The sequence below is a fragment of the Amblyraja radiata genome, chromosome 20 (genome assembly GCF_010909765.2).
Source record: "Amblyraja radiata isolate CabotCenter1 chromosome 20, sAmbRad1.1.pri, whole genome shotgun sequence".
In the NCBI taxonomy this organism is placed as follows: Eukaryota; Metazoa; Chordata; class Chondrichthyes; order Rajiformes; family Rajidae; genus Amblyraja; species Amblyraja radiata.
Window position 1 is genome coordinate 9,203,806 of NC_045975.1, and position 23,487 is coordinate 9,227,292.

Genomic DNA, 23,487 nt, shown 5'->3' on the forward strand with positions numbered 1-23,487 from the left:
TAAGGGGAATTATTTCAGATAAATTGTGTTGATCATCCCCTGCTTGATATGGCGCAGATAATTCTAGTTGTAAAAGTGATCCCTTGCATTTTGTTTTATTGCTAATTTCCCCTTCTATACTTACAACAGTCCTGTCAATAGCTCAACTGATGGAAGTGATATGATTGGAACTATTTCCAAAATGTTGCCATTTTAGTATCTGAGATTTTTAGATGGTACTTTTACCATTCAGGTTAGTAGAATGCGCACAGGTTTCTCACTTCTGCACCTAGCAAACATTACAAATTGTTCTGAAAGACAGTTGATTTTGAACAGCTATAGCATGTCAAGAGTGTAAATAATCTTCCTGTCAACCTCATACAGATTGCTCTTAAATGTTCATGCTCTGTAGGTGCTAAATTATTTGACAACTGTTCTAACAATGAAATATTTGCAAAACAGAAATAAAAGGAAAAAGTCTCACAATGAGATTTAGTAATGACTTACATATGGCAGAGACACTTGTTGGCAAACAGTCTATAATTTATTGATGCTGATATCAGGAAATAATCATAATTGCACCCATTTGAGCACTCTGGAAATGTAATATTTCACAGATCATCTTTTTAATTTGAATGAGCCACAGTCTCTGACAGAATGACAAGCAGAGGTACATTTTTACAAACAGATTAACCATCTATTAATTTAATTAACCAAAATTTATATCTTCTCAGGAGAACATTTGGAAAGAATTACAATAAGAGGTGTTAACAGAATGCAAATGAATTATCTTTTCCAAACAATGCTTTCGATGAGGCTTAAATCACTTGAAGCTCTTAAAGTTGTCTTAACTCCACACTGTCTACTCCCTCCGATCCTTTATCCTCTTTCTTGTTCATTCTCATTTTTCAATTTGCCACAAAGAAAGAAAAATTCAACAAATCTCATCATGGTGACCCTAAATCACTGGAGGTTAGACTGGAAGTTTTCAGTCATGGACTCTTTGGCCAGGTCATAGCCTGGCCTGTAATGTGAAGCACTCCATCTTCTCTTGTGTCTTAATAACCTAAAACACTATCCTGATAACTGTAATCCTGCTTTTTAACAAAGATAGCTAACCCTCACTGAACAGATAAGAATGGTGGTGTCTGTTTTAAGATTGGAAGCATCATCGACATCATTAGCTTGAACCCTTGACCTTTCTCTGTGGAGCATATCATTAAACTCATTTTCCTCTCAGAGGCCATGTTTGAGCCACTTCCACTTCCAGCCAGCACTGGGTTCAATGCAATCGTCCAGGAGAAACATATCCAAGGATCTGGATCCAAAACAAATCTTGTTGGGTTACATAGAATTTACAGATATATAAAAAGCACGGAAAGGACTATTTTCATCTCAAGATGCCCAAACTACTTTCAACCTATCCATAAGACCGTAAGACATAGGAGCAGAATTAGGCCATTCGACCTATCGAGTCTACTCAGCCATTCGATCATGGCTTGTCTATTTTTCTCTCTCAACCTCTTTGCATAGCAAATTTCTCTCTCTTTTCATAGCAAAAGGATTTGAGTATAGGAGCAGGGAGGTTCTACTGCAGTTGTGCAGGGCACACCTGGAGTATTGCGTGCAGTTTTGGTCTCCTAATCTGAGGAAAGACATTCTTGCCATAGAGGGAGTGCAGAGAAGGTTCACCAGACTGATTCCTGGGATGTCAGGACTTTCATATGAAGAAAGACTGGATAGACTCGGCTTGTACTCGCTAGAATTTAGAAGATTGAGGGGGGATCTTATAGAAACTTACAAAATTCTTAAGGGGTTGGACAGGCTAGATGCAGGAAGATTGTTCCCGATGTTGGGGAAGTCCAGAACAAGGGGTCACAGTTTAAGGATAAGGGGGAAATCTTTTAGGACTGAGGTGAGAAAAACATTTTTCACACAGAGAGTGGTGAATCTCTGGAATTCTCTGCCTCAGAAGGTAGTTGAGGCCAGTTCATTGGCTATATTTAAGAGGGAGTTAGATGTGGCCCTTGTGGCTAAAGGGATCAGGGGGTATGGAGAGAAGGCAGGTACAGGATACTGAGTTGGATGATCAGCCATGATCATATTGAATGGCGGTGCAGGCTCGAAGGGCCGAATGGCCTACTCCTGCATCTATTTTCTATGTTTCTAACCACACCTGCCTTCTCTGCATTACCTATGACGCTCTTATTAATCAAGAACCTATCAATCTTTGCTTTACAAATACCTAATGACTTGGCCACTGCCACTGTCTGTGGCATTGAATTCCACTGAGGCTGCAGCCTCTGATCAAAGTAATCCCTCCATGTCCATTCTAAGGGTTCGTCCTTTTATTCTAAGGCTGTGGCCTCTGGTCCGAGACTCTCCCACTACTGGAAACATCCTCTCCACATCTAGGCTCCATCAAATATTTCTTAAAGTGTAGTCACTGCTGTTATGTAATGCCCCTGTCCCACTTAGGAAACCAGAACGGAAACCTCTGGAGACTTTACGCCCCACCCAAGGTTCCCGGAGGTTTTTGTCAGTCTCCCTACCTGCTTCCACTACCTGCAACCTCTGGCCACCACCTGCAACCTCCGGGAACCGCATGGACACCTTGGGTGGGGCGCAAAGTCTCCAGAGGTTTCCGTTCAGGTTTCCTAAGTGGGACAGGGGCATAAGTGGGACAGGGGCATTAGAAATATGGCACCCAATCTCTCCATGGTGAGATTCCCCAGCTAAAGAGTGCTGCTTTTTATCAATGTAATACTGTTTGAGGGTTGAATATAAATAGGTTTGCTGTCGAAGGAAATTTTTTCTGTCAAATGAATGGTTCAGTTTTACCAGGTTATCACAATGAATGATTTTCACAAAGTCAAGATTGTGCTGTTCTTGTCAGTAGGTTGAGGTCTGTATTTATTTTTTAACATTGAGATTCTCTTGAATCTGTGGCAAGACAGAATCCAGGACACTTAAAATGCTATGAGGTCCCTTGCTCTGTGTGTGTTCATTAGTTTAAAGGGTAAGTATTATCAGTTGTAAGTACTTTTCTTTAGCATCTGTAAGACTGGTAGACATTTATTTATATGGCAGTATCAACAATGTGTTCTGGTTTTGTCATTTCATTTGCATCACATTGTTTTTGATAAGAGTTTAGCTTGAAACTCATGCATCTCACAGTGCTGTAACACTGCAGAAATACCAATAATTTTTAAAATGCTGTTATCATTGCTGTGGATACAAACATGACAGCCATATTTTGGCAGAGCTAAATTTCTAAAAGTACCAACGAGATTAATTTCATTCTTGTGACTATTCGTTGAAAGGAATTAATGACTTACAATGCACCAGAGTCTTTCATGACTTTAGGATGACCTAAAGTGCTTCACGGCTAATGAAGTACTTCTGCAGTATGGTCTCAGCTATCAGGGCCGGCCTTAAGCAGATTGGACCGATTGCTCCCAATTGGGCCCCGCGCCTAAGGGGGCCCCGTGCCAGAGTAATCTACTCTGGGCTCGGGTAGATCTACCCCAGGTGGAGGGGGGAAAAAAAGGTGGAGAGAGAGTAGAGGGGTGGAGGGGGAAGAAAGGGATAGACGGGGATGGGGGTGTGAGGGGGAATGGAGAAGGGGGAGGTAGGTCATTCCCTCACTGTCCCGGGGCAACGTTCCCGCCCCTTCAGTTGCCGTGCTTCACGCAAACGGCCCCGGCTCCACCCCTCTCTCTCCCCGGGGAGACGCTGTGGACAATACAGGGAGGGCCGGGCTGGGGGGTTGGAGCAACGTTTACAAACCTCGGCCTCGGCTCACACCCGTTCGCCCGGACCCCGGCATCCGCTCCTGCCGCTGGCCCTCTCCCTCCCTTCCCTCCTTCCCTTCCCTCCCTCCCTTCCCTTCTTCCCTCCCTCCCTTCCCTCCCTCCCTTCTTTCTCTCCTTCCCTCCCTCCCTTCTTTCTCTACTTCCCTCACTCCCTTCTCTCCTTCCTCTCCCTCCCTCCCTCCCTTCTCTCCTCCCCTCCCACACACACACATTATGCACAGACAACTAACACACACACATCACGCATAGACAACTAACATACACACAACTAAGACACACACACACACACACACACACACAACTAAGTTAGGATGGGGGTAGAAGCCCAAAGGGTAGGATGGGGCTGAAGCCCAAAATTTAATGCCTGGACTGGTTTTTCACCAATAGTTATTGGTTTTCCAGGATCTAGTTAATTTTTTTTTTCATTTCACAGTCACAAAAACAAGTGGTATTGTAACTATGTACTTTTCAGAGGTGATCTACACATTTTGTTTGTTACTTGTAGGCTTACGCATGCAATTTTATATTAAAATGTAGCTTAGATCTGTTTGGTTCATTAACTCGCAGGCAGACATTTTGATTACTTTCCATTCTACCATAGAGATATAAAGTCTATAATAGACTTTATTTGTATTTCTATGATTCTACAGACCTTGGCTGGGAACCTGGGGCTCACCAAAATTGTTCCCAATTGGGCCCCGCACCTCCTAAGGCAGACCCTGACAGCTATCATATTGGAGATGCAACAACCATTTTGTGCAGAGCAGGCTCCCACAAGCAGCAATGTGATGACTTATGTCTACCTAAAGGCTTGGATAGAGTGGATGTGGAGAGGATGTTTCCCCTAGTGGGAGAGTCCAGGACCAGAGGTCATAGAATTAAAGGACGTTCCTTTAGGAAGGAGACGAGGAGGAATTTCTTTAGTCAGAGGCTGGTGAACCTGTGGAATTAATTGCCACAGAAAGCTGTGGCGGGCGTCAATATTATTTTTATGGCAGAGATAGATAGATTCTTGATTAGTACGGGTGTCAGGGATTATGGAGAGAAGGCAGAAGAATGGGGTTAAGAGGGAAAGATATATCATCCATGATTGGATGGCGGAGTAGATTTGATGGGCCGAATGGCCCAATTCTGCTCCTATCACTTATGAACATGAACTTATGGGACTTATGGTTCTCCTCTGCCAAACCAATGCACCAAATGCCCTGTACCACCTTTGGTTTAGTTTAGTTTAGTTTAATTTATTGTTATGTGTACTGAGGTATAGTGAAAAGCTTTTGTTCTGTGCTAACCAGTCAGCGGAAAAACATTACATGATTACAATCGAGCCATCCACAGTGTACAGATACATGATAAAGGGAATAATGTGAATGCCATTTAGTGCAAGATAAAGTTGGACTAAATTCCGATCAAAGATGGTCCCAGGTTCTCCAACGAGGTAGATAGTAGCTCAGGACCACTCTCTACTTATTGGTAGGATGGTTCAGCTGCCTGATAACAGCTGGGAAGAAACTGTCCTTGAATCTGGAGGTATGCGTTTTCATACTTCTGTACCTTTTGCCCAATGGGAGAGGGGAGAAACTCAACCCTGTCAACCATTCTGTGTACCTGTTGTTTATAAACAGTACCAGGAATAGAGAGCGACTTAGGTACCAATATGTTTGTAGGTCTACAAAGTCTACATGGCAGTCTGAATAAGTATTCCGACCAGAAACGTCACCTATCCTTGTTCTCCAAGGATGCTGCCTGACCTGCTGATTTACTCCAGCACTTTGTGTCTTTTTGTTTCTAAGTCTAGCCTGGTTGAAGTAAAAACAATCGATCAGCTAACAGTAAAAAATCCCTATGTTCAACCGCAAGATCAAAATGGAGGATCTTTTGTCTAAACACTGCCTTAAGACATGTAAAATGATTGCTAGGGCGGATGGGAGTTTGGTTTTGAAGGGTTTTATCTGAAAATAGCACCTCTAACAATGCAGCATTTCCTTGCTGACAAATATGTTTGAGCCGAGTGTTAGGCAGGATGACATGAAAACTTTCTGGTCCTTTTTTAAAAATCAATCTGGGCTCTTTAACATCCACCTGAAGATTTCTTGTGAGTTGCATCCATTACTTTTCATAAAAAAAACTTGGGCTAAAAGTCAGCCTCCCTCCCACTTTGACTGTTATAATAATTCTACATTCTGCACAGAACAAAGATACATAAAATTAATTGAACCCATAGATCCTCTTCAGTGTTAGACATCTAAATAATATAAAAGATGCTTTATATCTGCAGGACATCTATTTTTTATGGGCCTTTTGTGATATCTTTGCCCATATTTCATTTGCCGGACCGCTATCTTGATTCAAGTCTCATTTTTCAGTTCTACTGCCCCAGGCCACAGGTTCCCATCGTACATCCTGAGTCGAGGATGACAGCTGCATGACTGACTGAGCCACTGGTATGTTGGGCATGGGCTCCAAACTCACAGCTGTCAGCCTGTTCGCCGGTCTTCCCAGGCTGTGCCGTGATTTACTGCTTGTTGACCACAGCCAGCACAGGTGCCCTACATCAAATCTTCATTGACTGCTGGGAAAGGTTTAATCAGTGATCTTCTGGATCAGATTTACTCTCTACCTCTGTCTCCTCCTGTCTCTGTCTGTCTGTCTGTCTGTCTGTCTTTCTCTCTTTATCTCTCTTTATCTGTCTCTCTTTCTTTCTCTCTCTCTCACTCTTTCTCTTCTATACTAAATTAGTGGACGGTGGCGCAGCGGTAGAGTTACAGCGCTTACAGCGCCAGAGACCCAGGTTCGATCCCGACTATGGAGGCTTGTCTGTGCAGAGTTTGTACGTTCTCCCCGTGACCGCGTGGGTTTTCTCCAGGATCCTCGATTTCCTCCTACACTCCAAAGACGTGCAGATTTGTAGGTTAATTGGCTTGGTATGAATGTAAATTTGTCCCTAGTGTGTGTAGGATAGTGTTAATGTGTGGGGATTGCTGATCGATGAGGACTCGATGGGCCGACTGGCCTGTTTCCACGCTGCATCTCTCAACTAAACTAAACTAAACTAAACTAAAACATAGAGCATAGAACAGTACAGCACAGGAACGGGCCCTTCGGCAAACAATGTTTGTGCTGAACATGATGCCAAGTTAAACTGATCTCTTCTGCCTGAACATGATCCATATCTCTTAATTCCCTGCACATCTATGTGTTCAATCTCTTAAACACCACTTTAATGTTCACATTTCCCTGAGCTTTATAGCGAGCAGATTTCAAATATTCTTATTTTTTCTAAGGCAGTGTTTAGACGAATGATTCTCATTTTGTGAATAAATAAAATGATTTTTACTGTTAGCTAACAGATCATTTTTACTGCAACAAACTAGACTTTCAAAGATATTAGTACCTAAGTAACTCTTGTATTATTTGTACTGTTTAGAAACCACAGGGAGAGGCAGTGGGTGACAGGACTGGGCGGAGGTGAGATAGGGTACATCGTGGATTGGTTTGGAGGAGGAGAACCATGGTAATTAATGGGTGCAAATCTGCCATTATACTTGCATCTTTCACAACTTCAGAATGTCCCGTGTGCCTATAATTGTGTGTACGCTTCTGTAATGAATTTATAGATGTGTGATTGTAGCAGGTATTTGTGGGTGTGTGTATTTTTGTGTTTGAGCACGGGAATGTGTGATTGCATGTAAATCTCTGCATATGTGCGTGAATATAGGCAGGTTTGGGTATGTGAGAGTATTTTAAGTTTGCATGTGTGTGTGTGTCAGTGTGTTAAATGTGTACAGTATGTTCTTGTATACTAGGCATGTGAGTGTATGCATTTATTGTATTTTTGAATGGATGCATGTGAAATTTGTCTTCCATTAGCAGTATTAAATATGTAACCCATTAACCACCCATTGTGCACACATAGAAACATAGAAAATAGGTGCAGGAGTAGGCCATTCGGCCCTTCGAGCCTGCACCGCCATTCAATATGATCATGGCTGATCATCCAACTCAGTATCCTGTACCTGCCTTCTCTCCATATCCCCTGATACCTTTAGCCACAAGGGTCACATCTAACTCCCTCTTAAATATAGCCAATGAACTGGCCTCAACTACCTTCTGCGGCAGAGAATTCCAGAGATTGGCAGAGAATTCCAGAGACACACCTCGCATATTTTTAAATACAAACTTCAATGGAACCAGAGGTGCATCAAAACCCATAAGAAACCTCCTTACCAAGAGACTGGAACACATTTGGCAGCCAAAGCCTTGGTTAGACAAATGGAAACACTTTAACAGCTTGACAATTCGAGCTTTGTCTCGCACAGCGCACTTGCACTATTGAAAGACATGCAAGGAGCTATTGATGATAGTATGAAATGTTATCAAGACTCACATAGGTAATCTTGCGTGAGTTCCCGAACTAGGAACCGCTATCCAGCCATGCAAATCCACGATCAGAGAATCACTGGGTTCTGGAAGTCAGAGAGTAACTGAACCCATTCCGAAAGAACACAGGCTGCCAGAACACCATTTGATACAGGATATTGTAGTCAGACGGAACAACATATCTCTGCTTCTGGTCGAGAGGGCAAGGCACTGGAATAAAACATTTAGTAGCAAATGCAATGATGGATCTCCAGCAGCCAATTAACTTGTCAAAGGTGTTTTAAAGAGCAACACACATCAAGAGTCCCTTGTGGCCTAATGTTCCTGTTTCTGAACTAGTATCCAAATCCTTCAAATATTGAAGCGGAGATGTGAACTTTCAGTCTCACCACAGCGGCAACACAAATTTAAAGTCAAGTCAACGAATAAATCTGCAGCAAAAAGCTATTAGCAGGAATGGTGACCATGAAACTACTGGACATTCTGGCTTACTGATGCCCAGCTGTCAGAGACGGAAAAATTACTGATCCTGTGCTCTTGCTTCTTATCCAGTTTTAATTGCCATTACCTATCTCTGCGGGTTCGAGCCATATTCAAGTTACTTATAACTCATTTAGAGATACAGCACGGAAACAGGCCTTTCGGTGCTGACCAGCGATCATCCCATGCACCCGCACTATCCGACACACTGTGGACAATTTGCAATTTTACTGAAGCCAATTAACTTACAGGCCTGTACATCTTTAGCATGTGGGATGAAACCGAAGCACCCGTGGAAAACCCACTTGGTCACAGGGAGAACGTTAAAAACTCCGTACAGACAACAGGATCGAACCTGGGTCTTCAGCGTTGTACGACAGCAATGATACCACTGTGCCGCCCCATATTGTAAAACAACTTGGGATTAAAGTCAAGATAAGGGTAATAAATGTGAGTACTTTAAGTTTGTGTTAAGAATGGTGCAAGGGTCGAGATGAGATGTTAAGGATATGTGAAGGGAAGTTTAGGGTTAAGTCTAAGCTGCTAAGATTTAGTGTAGGTTTGCAGTACTTCGTTCCAGTTTCACTGCTGTCTGCAGCTGGGTTGTCTTTTGTACAGTAATGCCCTTACTGTCCGCACCCTTCAGTTTCTAACACACGAGCTTCGTGCCAGAAGTCACTCTGCTTCCAGTCACCGCAGGAGTATGTTTTTCTGACCAACTCTGAGGGTGATTCAACTCCAGATTATTTTTAGTTCTGTTATTGGAGTTTTCAGACTTAAATAACAATAAAATATAAACCAGATGGGAGTTCAAAGCCTAATTTGTCAAGAGGATTCACACAATCCTGGTCTTGCCAGATTGTGTCAGGCTTGCTTGAGTTTATTAGACTGTTCCATAATCAGCTTTATTGCGAGTTGATTGAATCATCACCCAGAGCAGTAACTGCAAATCACAGCACTAGTGTTGTGTCAAATCCTATTATAGATCTCAGGGAAAGCCTGGGGCACTTTCCTCAAGGAAGAGGAAAACTGAAGGACAAACCAATAGAACCTTTATTTTATTTTTTGAGGGGCTTTAAAAGACACATGTGGGGGAGACTTGAACTGTATGGCATAAATATATATTTCACAAATAAAATATTCTCACTCCAGAGTGGTTAGAATGGGAGACGTGATTACATGGAGGGAATGTCATGTATGCATTTAAGAGGAAATTGGATAAATACATTAAAGAAAAATGAACAGAAGCATATACTGATAGATTGAGATGAAGATGGGTGAGAGGAGGTTTATATGTAGCACAGACATTACCATGGACCATTGCACTGAATTAACTGTTTCTAGGCAGTGCATTCTCTGTAATTCTATGTGGTGTCTCTTCTATTCATTATAGATACATGGGTGATGCTGAATTTATTGCCCATCTCTTGTTACCCTTGAGAAGATGGTGAGCTTCTTTCTTCTTGAGTCCAGGTGCAGAGGATGTGCCCACAGTGCTGTTCATTAGGGGAAGTGGAGGTGGGACGGTTAGGGAGGTACCAGGATTTTGAACCATTGACAATTTCCAGGTTAGAAAGGTGTGTGATTACAATGGAACTTGCAGGAATTGGTGTTCCCATTTGCTTACTGCTTCTAGCTCGTAGATGTTATGGGACTGTTGAAAGAACTTCTGGCAAGTTGCTGCAGAAATTATGTTTTATGCACACTGCAGCCAGTGTCCCAGTGATGGAGGAATAAGATGAGGTTAGGATGCAGTCACTGGAATACACTGACCTGGATGGTATGGTGTTGGCTTTGTTAAGCATTGTTTGAGTTATAGTCATGCAGGCAAATGCATAGTATTCCTACCCCTGACATGTCCCTTCTAGATAGAGTGAACCATTTAAGTGCTAGAAGCACCACTTGCTGCTGAAGTTCTTTGGCTGATCTATGCAAAAATAAAAATAAAAACGGCAGCATGGTGGTGCAGCGGTAGAGTTGCTGCCTTACAGCGCCAAAGAACAAGGTTCAATCCTGACTATGGGTGCTTGAAGTTGTATGTACGGAGTTTCCCTTCTCCCTGTGACTTGCGTGGGTTTTCTCCAAGAGCTCTGGATTCCTCCCAAGGATGTACATGTTTGTCGGCTAACTGGCTTGGTACAATTGTAAATTATCCCTACTGTGTAGGATAGTGCTAGTGTGCGGAGATTGCTGGCTGGCGTGGACACGGTGGGCCGAAGGGCCTGTTTCTGCACTGTATCTCTAAACTAAACTAAACTAAATTAAAGAAATAGATTAAGACAACTCGTCCAGAACTGCGAACTGCTGTAGGGGCTCTGGGAAACCGTTTTCCCTCCTCTTGGAGGCCAGGATATTGTTAGACTCGAAAACATGGGCAAGGCAAGGACTTTAGATTAGTTTAATTTAGTTTAGAGATACAGCTCAGAAACAGGCATTTCTGCCCGCACCAACCAGCGAATCCCGCACATTAACACACTAGGGACAATTTACACATACACCAAGCTAATTAACCCACATACGTACCTGTACGTCTTTGGAGTGTGGGAGGGAACCAAAGATGTTGGAGAAAACCCACGCGGTCATGGGGAGAACGTACAAACTCCGTACAGACAGCACCCGTAGTCGGGGTCGAACCCGCTGGGCAAGCGCTGTAAGGCAGCAACTCTACCGCTGTGCCCTTTTGACTTATTCAGACAAACTCTCAAACTGAATAATTAGTTGAAAAAGAAAGTATTGCATACATGCTTTATTATAAGTATTTTAATAAGGTATCTGTCAGCCGCACTGAATCATTATCTCTTCCTCGAGTTTACTTTTAAAATGCTTTTAACATATGATCAGTGGAAATACTTAATATAAAAACTGCTTGAGTTTACAATAAAACTATTTTCAATGGATGTGGGAGAAAGCGGGAAAATCCAGTTGGTCACTGGAAAATGGTGCGACCAGACAAAGGTGGAGGTCAGGACTTAATCCGGATTACTGAAGCTGTGAGATAGTAGCACCACTATTTGTGAAACTGTATTTAGAAATGCTTTGTTTCATTTGCATATAAATTTCTAATTTTAAAAGTGTATATAGTTTATGGAAATGCTTTATGCAATAAGTATGATCAGCTCAAAAGAATACTTAATATAATAATGATTAGCCTATAGAAATATTCTCTAAAAATATGACCAGAATAGGATTGATTTATGGGAATATGTCACACAAGTATCATCAATCCATGGAAAAAGAAATTATGACTGGAACATGGAAAGAACTTGGATAAAATGAAATGTCAATAGAATTGTTTAATATAAATATAAGCAGCTCAATCAGGTATTTAAATATATATAATCATTGGCTCATGGTCATACTTTATATAAATCAATAATATAAATGTGATTAGCAACAACTCCAATGATGAACTAATGGGAGTACTTCATGTAAATAAGATCAGCTTGAAAAAATACATTTAATAAATGCAATTAATTAATTGAAATACTTTATAGGCTACTCGAGCAAACAATTCAAAAGAATATTGTCCACTGGAGGATATACTTTAAAATCAATATAAGTATGAGCATTTGCTGGCATTATAATTCCAGAAAGTATTTTCACTTGTTAAATACGTACAAATCCATCCAACATTTTTTGAAGACTCAAGAGACTGCAGCAGCTGGAGAAACTCAACGGGCAAGGCTGAATCTAAGGAGGGAAAGAGATGGTCGACTACCTGTTCCACTGCCACCAATACACCCTGGGGATCTCTCTTCCCTTTGTTCACCTTTTCTACCTTTCCCTGTGCCTAAGAAGCATTGTACTTTGCTTGGGGTTGGTGCACTTTAATTGGGGCCATTTCCCATAGAAGGCCAAGTCTGTAGTTTTTTCGTGGTTGACAGAAGAGTCTGTCAGAGAGGATAAATATATCGGTAAAAGTTGGAAAGCTGCAAATCTCATTTGAGATTTGGCTCTGTTTGCCAATAATGTTGCACACAATTATTAAAAACAAATTCTTGGCAGTTAGCTTGAAAGGGCTCGGCTAGGAATGTTATCATTCAGTGTAGAATAATCTGTGAGCGTTAGGGTGTTCCAGATAAATAGCAATCGCTCATAGACACCTGGCACATTCAGTGCTCAGATAGACTGCCATGGTTGAGAACAGATTGCCGAAATCTCTTTTAGTGAGTTTGCCATTTTTTAAAAAACATTTGTTAGTCTTTTTATCCGTTTGCAAATATATTGAACAAATGAGACAGGTGAACAGGTGCAGTCTCTCAAATGTATTTCACCGTTCAATTGGATCATGGTTAACATGTACCCCAACTCTATTTTCTTAACATATTCTCAGCATTTTCATCATAACCCCCCCCCCCCCCCACCCCCAAAGACATAAAAGTGCTGTATATCTGAAATATCAAGAAAGTGCTGGAAATACTCAGCAGATCAGGCAGCGTATGTGAAGAATGAAACAGATCTAGTCAACAGACTTTAGTCATAAACTTTAGTCCTATCAGTGTTGCAATAATGACAAATTGCAGTCACAATTATTCAATGGAGACACAAGAAACTACAGATGCTGGAACCATGAGCAAAACACAAAGTGCTGGAGGAAATCAGCAGGTGAGGGAGCATCTGGAGAGGGAGTGGACAGATGACATTTGGGGTCAAGACCCTATGCCTCCCTCCTGCTTTACATTTCACTCCTCTTCTCTCTGTATATTACACTGCCCTTTGTCTCCTTTTCATTTTTAGCCCTTGTTATTTACTCTTCCCATCTACCAATCAACACCTCCACACCCTCTCCCCACTCATCTGCATCTACCTATCACTCTATCACTCGTTACGCTTTGTCTCTCCCCTCTTCATTCCTTTTCAAGTTTACTTTCCTTACTCCAATCAGTCTGAAGAAGGCTACCACCCTAATACATTGTTTGTCCACTCCCCCCCCCCCTCCACAGATGCTGCTTGACCCGTTCAGTTCCTTAAGAACCTTCTGTTTCGCTATTAGTATTCAATGGCAACATGCAGACAAAACAATTATTTTATGACAGAAGAAGAAATTAATAGAGGTAATATTTCCTACATTGTAAAAGTAACTGCAGATTGAGAAAGATGTTATGAACAGATAGGAAGCTAGTTTAATAATGAAAAGACCCTGCCTTTATGTAGCACCTTTCACAGCCTCAAGAAGCTCCAAAGTGCTTTGCGGGCAGTGCAATTCCTTTGAAGCGTTGTAACTATTACAACATGGATGGGATGTATGGTAACATAACAACTATGTTACTAGGCCAGTACCCTAGAAGCTAGGCCAATAAAACTAGATGTTATAAAAACATAGACATTAGATGTAGGGGTAGACCATTTTCCCCTTTGAGTGGGGTTGACATTTGACAGATGATCATTCATATTCCATACTCTGTTCTTATGTTCTGCTAATATCCCTTGATCTTTTTAACCGTCAGTATTATATGCAATTCCATCAGGAATATATTCATTGATTTGCCTTCAACTGTTTTCTGTCGTAGAGAATTTCATAGGTTCACCACTCTTTGAGTGAAGTCATTTCTCCTCTTCTGCCTTAATTGGCATACCCTGGGGAAAACGTACAAACTTTAGGCACGCTATGACACTGTTAAGTTGCGACCTTTGGTCCTAAACCTAGCATTGGCAATATTTCACCTGCAACTAGTTTTCCCTGTCCTGTCACGATTTTAACTTTCATTGAGATGCCCGCTCATTTTTCTAAACTTCAATGAATATAAGCCCAATTGACCCAATCTTTCTTCATATTATCAGTCTTAATCTGCTATTCATTGCACTTTATAGGGGTGAGAATTTATATGTGAGCCCAGACTGTGGACGCTTAAATAACTACTCTTTGAAATGGCCATTATTTGGTTGATCACTGATGGGCCAATAAATCTAGCCAACTCGAGTTCATTGCCACATGCACAGGATCAATGAGGTACAGGTACAATGTAAATCATCTTTGCAACAGCAGCACAGTCACAACGGCTCAGACAATACAAAACATATATTACACATAAATTCTACAAAACAGTGAAAAGGAAAAGACTATTCAAAAATGACATTAGTGCAGAAATACACAATTGGAAAACCTGTCCATGGTAGTGCAAAAGGCAGTCTATAATGTTCTGTTGCTGAGCTAAGATTAGGTTAAATTACGTTAAATGGTGACCTTGCACATCCTAATGAATTTAAAAAACAGGACAACTTATTATCAACAGAAAGGCCCCACAATAGGCAATGTTATAAGGACAAAATTATTTGTTTTTAATTGCCGTGGATTGATGAACTTGGCCAGCAAGTTTGGGAGAACACCCTTCTCTTCCTCAAGTGGCTGTGTAAAGTTTTTTGTATCCACCTGAGGGCAGGCAAGATCTTAGTTTGACATCTTACCCGATAAACAACACCTGTAACCGGGTAGCACTCCTTTGGTACGATGCCTCAGTATGAAACTTAACCCACAGCCTTCCAAATCAATGATGATACTTCACCAAACTGAGCAATGACAATTAGTTTATGGCTTTTGAAGTTGAAACAGACTGATACAAGGTGTTGGTGAGGCTGGGCTTGGAGTATTGTGTTCACTTTGGTCACCCTGTTATAGAACAGATGCCAATAGTCTGGAAAGGATGCGGAGACGATTTAGAAGGATGTTGCCTGGACTCGAGGGCCTAAGCCATAGGGAGAGGTTGGTCTTTATTCCTTGGAGCACAGGAGGCTGAGGGGTGATCTTATAGAGGTGTATAAAATCAGGACGGGTGTAGATAGGGTGAATATGCAGAGTTTACAGAATCTTTATCACAGGGTAGGGGAATCAATAACTTGAGAGGATAGGTTTAAGGTGAAAGGGGAAAGATTTAATAAGAACTTGAGCTACAACGTTTTCACACAGAGGGTGGTAGGTATTTGCCAGATGAAGTAGTTGTGGCAGATACAATCACAACATTTAAAAGATATTTGGACAAGTAAATGATAGGAAAGGTTAAGGGAGAAAATGGGACCAGCGTAGATGGAGCATCTTGATCAGCATGGACGAGTTGGGCCAAATAATTTTATTTTCCGTGCTGTGTGACATTATCACTCTATGACTTTAATTCATCCATTGAGACTTAATCAGCTGAATCAGCAAAGTCTACCCGTAAATCCCACAGAAAAGCCAGCTCCGCAAAGTGGCTTTCTGGGAGTTGCTCAAAAAAAGCGAAATTCAGCAGAGAATGTGAATATTAAATGTCAAAAGTAGAAATGCAAATTCTCTGGCATAGCCCATTATCTTTTATTAATGATAAACATGTACATATTAGGTCTAAGAATTCTGCAGGCTGGATTTTAAGCTTAAAATTCCAATGGGTCAACATCAGCTGTTTAAAAAAAGTAACTAATTTTCAAAGTGCAAAAATCTAAAATAAAAGCATGTAATTTTTAAAACAGCTCTAACATTTCTTTATAAATACATTGCAGGGAAGTGGAGATAAGGAGATTCCAAAACAGCGCTTTGTTGAAATTATTCTGCAGATAAGTTGAAAGTGACATTACACATTACTAATGCATTTCAACATCTCTGGAAGACCTTCACAAGTCAAGGAATTACTTCATCCCCCGTTGCTGAAGGAGGGGGTGGGGAAGAGGTGGATTGCAGATTGCGATTATCTATTGTTATGAGACGTGTTGTTTCTCGTGATTCTCTGAATTTTGTTCCAACCGAGGGCCGGAAGAGATGGAAATTTATTGACATCTCATCAATTTAAAGTGTCACGATGATTTACAAGGGTTCGCCTTGTTTAATATTAAGCAACGATGCAATTAATTCTAATTTACTGCTTTGGATGAGGGCTGAAAAAATGTGCGAAGGTGCATTTCAGAGATATGCGGTGTCGTGGATAAGAAATACTTTTTCTGTGAGCGTTATCTTTTGCTCCTCAACAAGTCTCAAGGACACATTTGGCTGCTTTGTGATGTAGTTTGGTATAATTAATGTGCTTGCAGCTGGCAGTACCAATGTGGCTGCTTCAATCTCAGGCTGTTGTTCCATACCTCTGCTGTCTGTTTGACTACATTTGGACTCCATCCCATCTCCCTTCAAAACTATGAAACCATTTGAGTTTCTGCTCTTTGCCTTCGGACAGGAGCCAGCTAGATCCCAAGAAGTTACCTGATTGTTCCTTTTATGTTCGGAAACAATGGTATAAGGGTGTAAAATACAACTGAAGCAAAGAATATGGCGTTGGGACACTTGTTTCTTCCACTGGGTCTTGTGGATAATGGTTTATTTGGTATATTTAGTGCTAGACTCAATCACATGGAGCATCAAGACCAACATGTCTGCAGAAGGATCCAGACCTGAAACATCGTCTGTCTATTCCCTCCACAGATGGTGCCTGACTCACTGAGTTCATCCAGTGCTTTGTGTTTTGCTCATGTCTCTTTTAATTGCCTCCCCAACCATTCCTTTAAAGTTGTTCCTGCTTTATTTACACATTTATTTCAAAGGGACTTTTCAAATGAAATATGTTTCACAGTGGTATGTATGCACATAGGTGATGGTAGTTTGGTGGTTTTCTTATCTAATTCTGCTCATAGCTTGACTGGTAGTAGAATGAACCTGCACAGGAGGATGACATTCAGCTTATACAGTATGTTGGTTCCCTGTTCCCTGGAAGTCAGTTCAAAGAACTTATCGGTAATCTTTTTTGTACTTCTTCTATGCCTTTTGTTGCTCTTACCTCCGCAATATAATGGTTCAGTTATTGCATTTATATCCAAACACCAGGATTATTGATCCAGGAACATTTCAAATGCCACCATAGTAACATTTAATTAAATACATCTACAATAGCCTTCTCACAACCCACCCTGTTGAATGGAATACCCTTACCATTAAATCACTGACAGAATGTTGCACAAAAAAGTCCCCTCAATCAACAGAGTAACTTTTGAATCTGGAATAAAAAATGAATATCCAAGAAACTATCAGATCCTCATTGGTTCAGTAATGTCTTTCAGGCAAGAATTCAGATTCAGATTATTTTATTGTAATTTACTCCAGGGTGCAATGAAACTCTTTGTTCACATAAATCTCACAGAGTAAATGGTACACATGCAGTAATGATAAATTCACCAATGAATGCAGAACAGTACAATGGTGTAAACCTGCATCCTTATAGAGCCTGGACTATGTGATGTTAGACTTACCCGTCCTAACTGCTTTCCCCGTAGTAAATATGGATGAGCACTAAAGATGGCAACTGCCACAACCTTGTGAATGAATTTAATAACAAGGCACTCCAGGCCCACCTTTTAATCCATTCCTTCAGGCTTTAAGATGATGTAACTTCCACAATCAGCGACAAATCTCCATCGGTTTGTACTTTTCCTCAGACAAGTGTAGTATGTCCATTTATAAACATAGAAACATAGAAAATAGGTGCAGGAGTAAGTCTTTCGGCCCTTCAAGCCATCCAGAATCAGTACCCTGCTCCTGCTTTATCCCCATATCCCTTGATTCCATTAGCCCCAAGAGTTGTATCTAACTCTCTCTTGAATACATCCAGTGAATTGACCTCCACTGCCTTCTGTGTCAGAGAATTCCACAGATTCACAACTCTCTGGCTGAAAAAGTTTTCCTCATCTCAGTCCTAAATAGCCTACCCCTTATTCCTAAACTGTGTCCCCTGGTTCTGGACTCCCCCAACATGGGGAACATATTTCCCAGTGATGCTACATGACACACTCGGTTACTCCAGCAGTTTTTTTGTTTTTTGCTCATAATATTAGGGTCCTGCTTAAGAGTGTTGAGCACCAAAGAAGGTGCGACAGCTTTCCATCAGGGCAGTAGATCATAGAAAACCCCCCATAGAAAATAGGTGCAGGAGTAGGCCATTCGGCCCTTCGAGTCAGCACCCTGTGAGGATTGGCCACATAGACTGAAACTTGCAGTATTTCTTCTCCTTGGTGTTCTGCCCTCTCGTCTATTGCACGCTTTTTTACATCTTGTCTGTGGCTGCAATAGGGGATTGGTTCCCTGAGGTCAGACCAACTTCCTTGCACACTGCTCAGCGAAGATGCATCGGCCATAATCATTTTCTGCAGTGGATCTCAGTACTTGCTTTTTCATTTTGCAAAATAATTGCTCTAATGACCAATTGATTGACTGACTCTTCAGATGGATCCCAACTGATGCTGATAATTTGTGCAAAAATATTTCAGTGCATTGTACAGGGCCCAAACCAGTTTCTAGTTGTGTGTTGGCAATATGTTTCACACCATTAACCATCTGTTTGGCTTCAAGAATGCAGCTTTAAAAGTACAGATATGGTGCACTGTCAACAGAACAATTGCATTTGTTTGTGGATATAGAAAGATTGTGTTAGTCAGCAACACAGATTTAAAGATTCGGACCAAAGATACTAGTGGAATAGGAGGAGAAATATTTTAGCACAGGGTGCGGTTATAATCTATGGTCACTGCCTAAAGGGGATCAATCATTTAGGGTTTTGATTAGGGAATTCAATGCACTGAAGGGAGAATTATTTTTAGGTCGACAGGGATAGGACAGTGGAACGGTTTGATGACTTGTTTTATTGGGAGGCAGCATAGCCTCATGGGCTCAATGCTTCTGTGGAGGGAGAAACATTTAATATCTTGCGATTCATGGCCCTTTATCGGAACTTGGAAAGAGAGCAAAATAAGGTGTTTTTCAAGAGGAAAAAAAGATGGGAGAGGAATGGGCAGAACAAAGGATGCGTCCGTATGTGTCCAGAGATGCAATGACAGGGAGAAGGCTGAAACTCGACGCAGACACCAATGTGGAGGTCAGGATTGAACCCAGGTCGCTGGCGCTCTGATAGCAGCACCACTGTGCCACTCATCTTGCTCTTTCAAAAGCTGTAAACCCTTCAGTTAGCCACTGAGGGGTTACTACATCTACTGCAGGGTGAAATCAACAACAGCACAAACGACTTAGTAATGCTTGACTCACTGAACTATTCACGTTGCACAAAATAACTATAATAAACAATAGTATGATAGGAAATAAAATAAACACCAATCTTCCCATTGATGGGCTGGCTCAGCTAGATGGTATCATTGTGGTTTAGTGAAGTATGGGTTTTGGTGGATTTAAGGTCAAGGTTATATCAGCCAGGTCATGGCTGCGGTGGGCTGCTCTCACTTCTTATCCACTTATGATGTCTGAGTAATCACTATTCTATCCAGTGTATTAGATCAGGTGGTGCTACAGACACGGATAGGAGCCCAGTTAAAATGATATGCAGTGGATTTGAATCATCAAAAGAGAATTTTCAGGATGGAAACCGATCCTTTAGCCCATCAAGTTCACGCTGACCATCAATCTGTTCACACACTAGTTCTACACACTGTCAACACTTTAGGGGCAATTCAGCAAAACACAAAATGCTGGAGAAACTCAATGGATCAGGCAGCATCTATGGGGAGAATGGACGTGATGCTTTAGGGTCGGAACCTGAAACGTAGCCTCCACAGATGCTGCCTGATCCGCTACACGATTTTGTATTTTGCTCAATATTCCAGCAGCGCAGTTTCTTGTGGTTCCATATTTGAATTTTGAAAAGTTGTTTTATTGTAGGATTTTTTTGTCACATCCAGACGTAATCCATGCGGACGACGCCTTGGGTGACCGATTAATCCAGAAGAATGTTCTAAACATTGGGAAAATTAAGTTCAATCTTTGTACGGAAGGGATGGCGAAGAGAACGAGAATGTCCAGGTTGATAGTATAAAGGGAGAGAGCAGGCCAAAAGTGGAACTGGCTGTTGCTTTAATGGCTGGTTAAAGTCAAACGGTGCACGTGTATCCAGAACCTTAATTAAAATAAACAATGTGCAAACTTATCTGTATTTACACAAAAAAATTGGCAAGGAGATTGTCTTCAAGGCAACATTCTCGAGATCCAGTAAAACAAAATCCTTAAGGGGCTTTGTAGAAAACTGATGTAAACGGCCTGTCTGCTTGGCATCAATTTAACATAACAGTGAAATCAGTCTTCTGTAGAGATTAATAGTAAAGTAGTCTTCGTACAGAAGGATTTATACAAGATCTGTCCTGTTTAAATACTTCAGAAATGATGCAGCTTAGGGTTTAGAGGGAGAATGGTATTGGGATGTTGAACTAACCTTGCAGACAATTTGGAATTTTGTATTGAACCAAAAAAAAGAACTGCTGTTGCTGAAAATCAACATGGAAATTGAAAGTGCTTTTCCGGATTTTGTTGTTCCTGTTTCAATTCTTAGATTGTGGGTAATAGGGGAAAGGGTTGCACTTATTGTCCATCGGTGGGCTGAAGAGTCTATATCTGTGTTGTATGATTCCTTGTAGATATAAGGAACGGCATATGCTATGAATCCCTGGTCTGAGATTCCTGAAGGCATTGAGGGGCAAGAGTCAGGAAGTCATAGTTCTATGGGACTTTGGTTAGGCTGCATTTGGAGTATTGTAAGCAGTTGTGGTCGCTACATTGCAAGATGGATGTTGAAGCTTAGGAGAGGATGTAGAAGAGGTTTTTCCAGAATGCTGCCTGGATTAGACGGTAGAACAGAGAACATAGAAGAGTGCAAAACAGGAACAGACCATTTGACCTCGTGGAACAAGGTAAATTGAAACTAATCTCCCAATGATCCATATCCCTCCATTCGCTGCATATCAAAGTGTCTATCCAAAAGCAACTTAAATTATCGTATCTGCCTCCACCACCACCCCTGACAGCCAGTTCTAGACACCCACCACTCTCTAAATTAGCCACAAGGAGTGACTGGACCAACTTCAATTGTTTCCTCTGGAGTATCAGAGGCCGATGGATGACCTGATAGAGGTGTATACAATTATGAGTGGCATAGAGAGGGTAAACACAGAGAGTGGTGGGTGCCTGGAATGTGCTAATGAATCAAAGGATATGGGGAAAAAACAGGAACGGGATACTGATTTTAGCCATGATCATATTGAATGGCGGTGCTGGCTCGAAGGGTCGAATGGCCTACTCCTGCACCTATTTTTCTATGTTTCTATGTTTTTTTATGCTAACAGGGCTGGTGGTGGAGGCAGATACAATCATGGCATTTAAGAGGCTTTTAGATGGCCACATGAATGTACAGGGAATGGAAGGATTGAGATTATGAGCAGGTAGAGGAGATTTGTTGAACCTGGCATCATATTCGGCACAGACATATTAGGCAAAATATTTTCATTGTATTTCATGAGGATAGTAAACCAATACCAATGTTGAATCTGAATCTGAAGTATGTCCTCCCGCCATCTCCCATTGCACTGAGAATTTTGATCAATAGTAATCCATTCAGCCTTACGAGGGTGCTGCAACACCTAATAGAATCAGTAGGATCAACACCTCAATTTCTGCATCAACTCCCCTTACACTAGATTCTCACCTTTACCAAGCATCATCCAAATTTGGATTTAAAAATCCTTCAGCATTCACAACCCCGTGAGGTTGAAAATGTCAAAACTTCACAGCCTTCTGCAAGAAGCTCTTGGACAGTATATTGACCAAGCCTTGGATCGTCCTAAGTGGCTCGGCAGTGGAACATCTCTGCGTGTTTTGCTTTTCTTGAAAAAACTTCTCCTGAATTCATTCCTGTGGCTAATTCTTTATTCTGAGACTAACTTCGAGAATCCTCAGCCAAGCAAAAACATCTTCCCTGTATCTGTCCTGCCAAGCTCCTTAAGAATTTATAAGTTTCATTGAGATCATCTTTCATTCTATTAAACTCAAGGGAATTTTCCTCACTCTACTCAATCTCCCCGCAAAGGGCACCCCCTCCCATTGTATTACATCCCAGGAATTAGTCCCGTGAACCTTTGTTGCACTCCTTGAAGGCAAGCTTTTCCTTCCTCAGGGAAAAAATAGTTTGCAAAGAGTTGATTCGTAACAATGCTTGTTTTATTCTGTGTCCCACCTCAAATGATTGAAATCATAAATGATTGCTCCACACATTAACATCATGAACTGCAGAGCTCAGCTAGTTAATAAGTCATCTAGCTTCAAAATGAATGGTGTTAGCACTTTGAAGTACCTTGGACAATAATGCCAGCTCACTTGCTGATAAATGTTTTGCTTCAGTTTGACAGTTTGAACAAGCTGGGGTTAACTTTACTGGAAAAGAGGCTGTCAAGGAGTGACCTGATTGAGGTCAATTAAGACAAGAAAGGACTGGATGCACATAGAGGAGATATTTGAAGACCAAAAGTAAGGGACATAAATTGAAAATGACCTTGAACAGATCCAATAACACAATTGGGATGAATGTGTTTACTTTGTGAATGCAGATTAAAAACAAAGTGCTGAGCAATTGTGGGGAGGCAAACAAGCGTTAATGTTTAAGTTTAATTTAGTTTCCCTTTGGACCATCGAGTCCGCACCGACCAGCGATCCCCGCACATTAACACTATCCTACACTAGGGACAATACCAAGCCAATTAACCTACAAACCTGTACGTTTTTGGTGTGTGGGAGGAAACCAAAGTTCTCGGAGAAAACCTATGCAGGTCACAGAGAGAACATACAAACTCCTTAAGGGCCTGTTCCACGAGCATGCGACTGCATTCGGCGAGCGGCGACCAAACCAGAAGCGGGGGCCGCGCAGAGGTCGAGTGATCCCGTACGAGTTGTCGTGAAGTTCGAGCGAAGTCCGCGGGAAGTTCGCGCTAGGCGTACGCCGTCAAGACGCTGCGTACGGCGTCAAGACGCTGCGCACGCCTGTCGAGGCGGTGCGTACGGCCTCAATGCGGCTACGGGCCGGCAAGACATTGTCGCGTGGAATTTTTGGACAGTGTC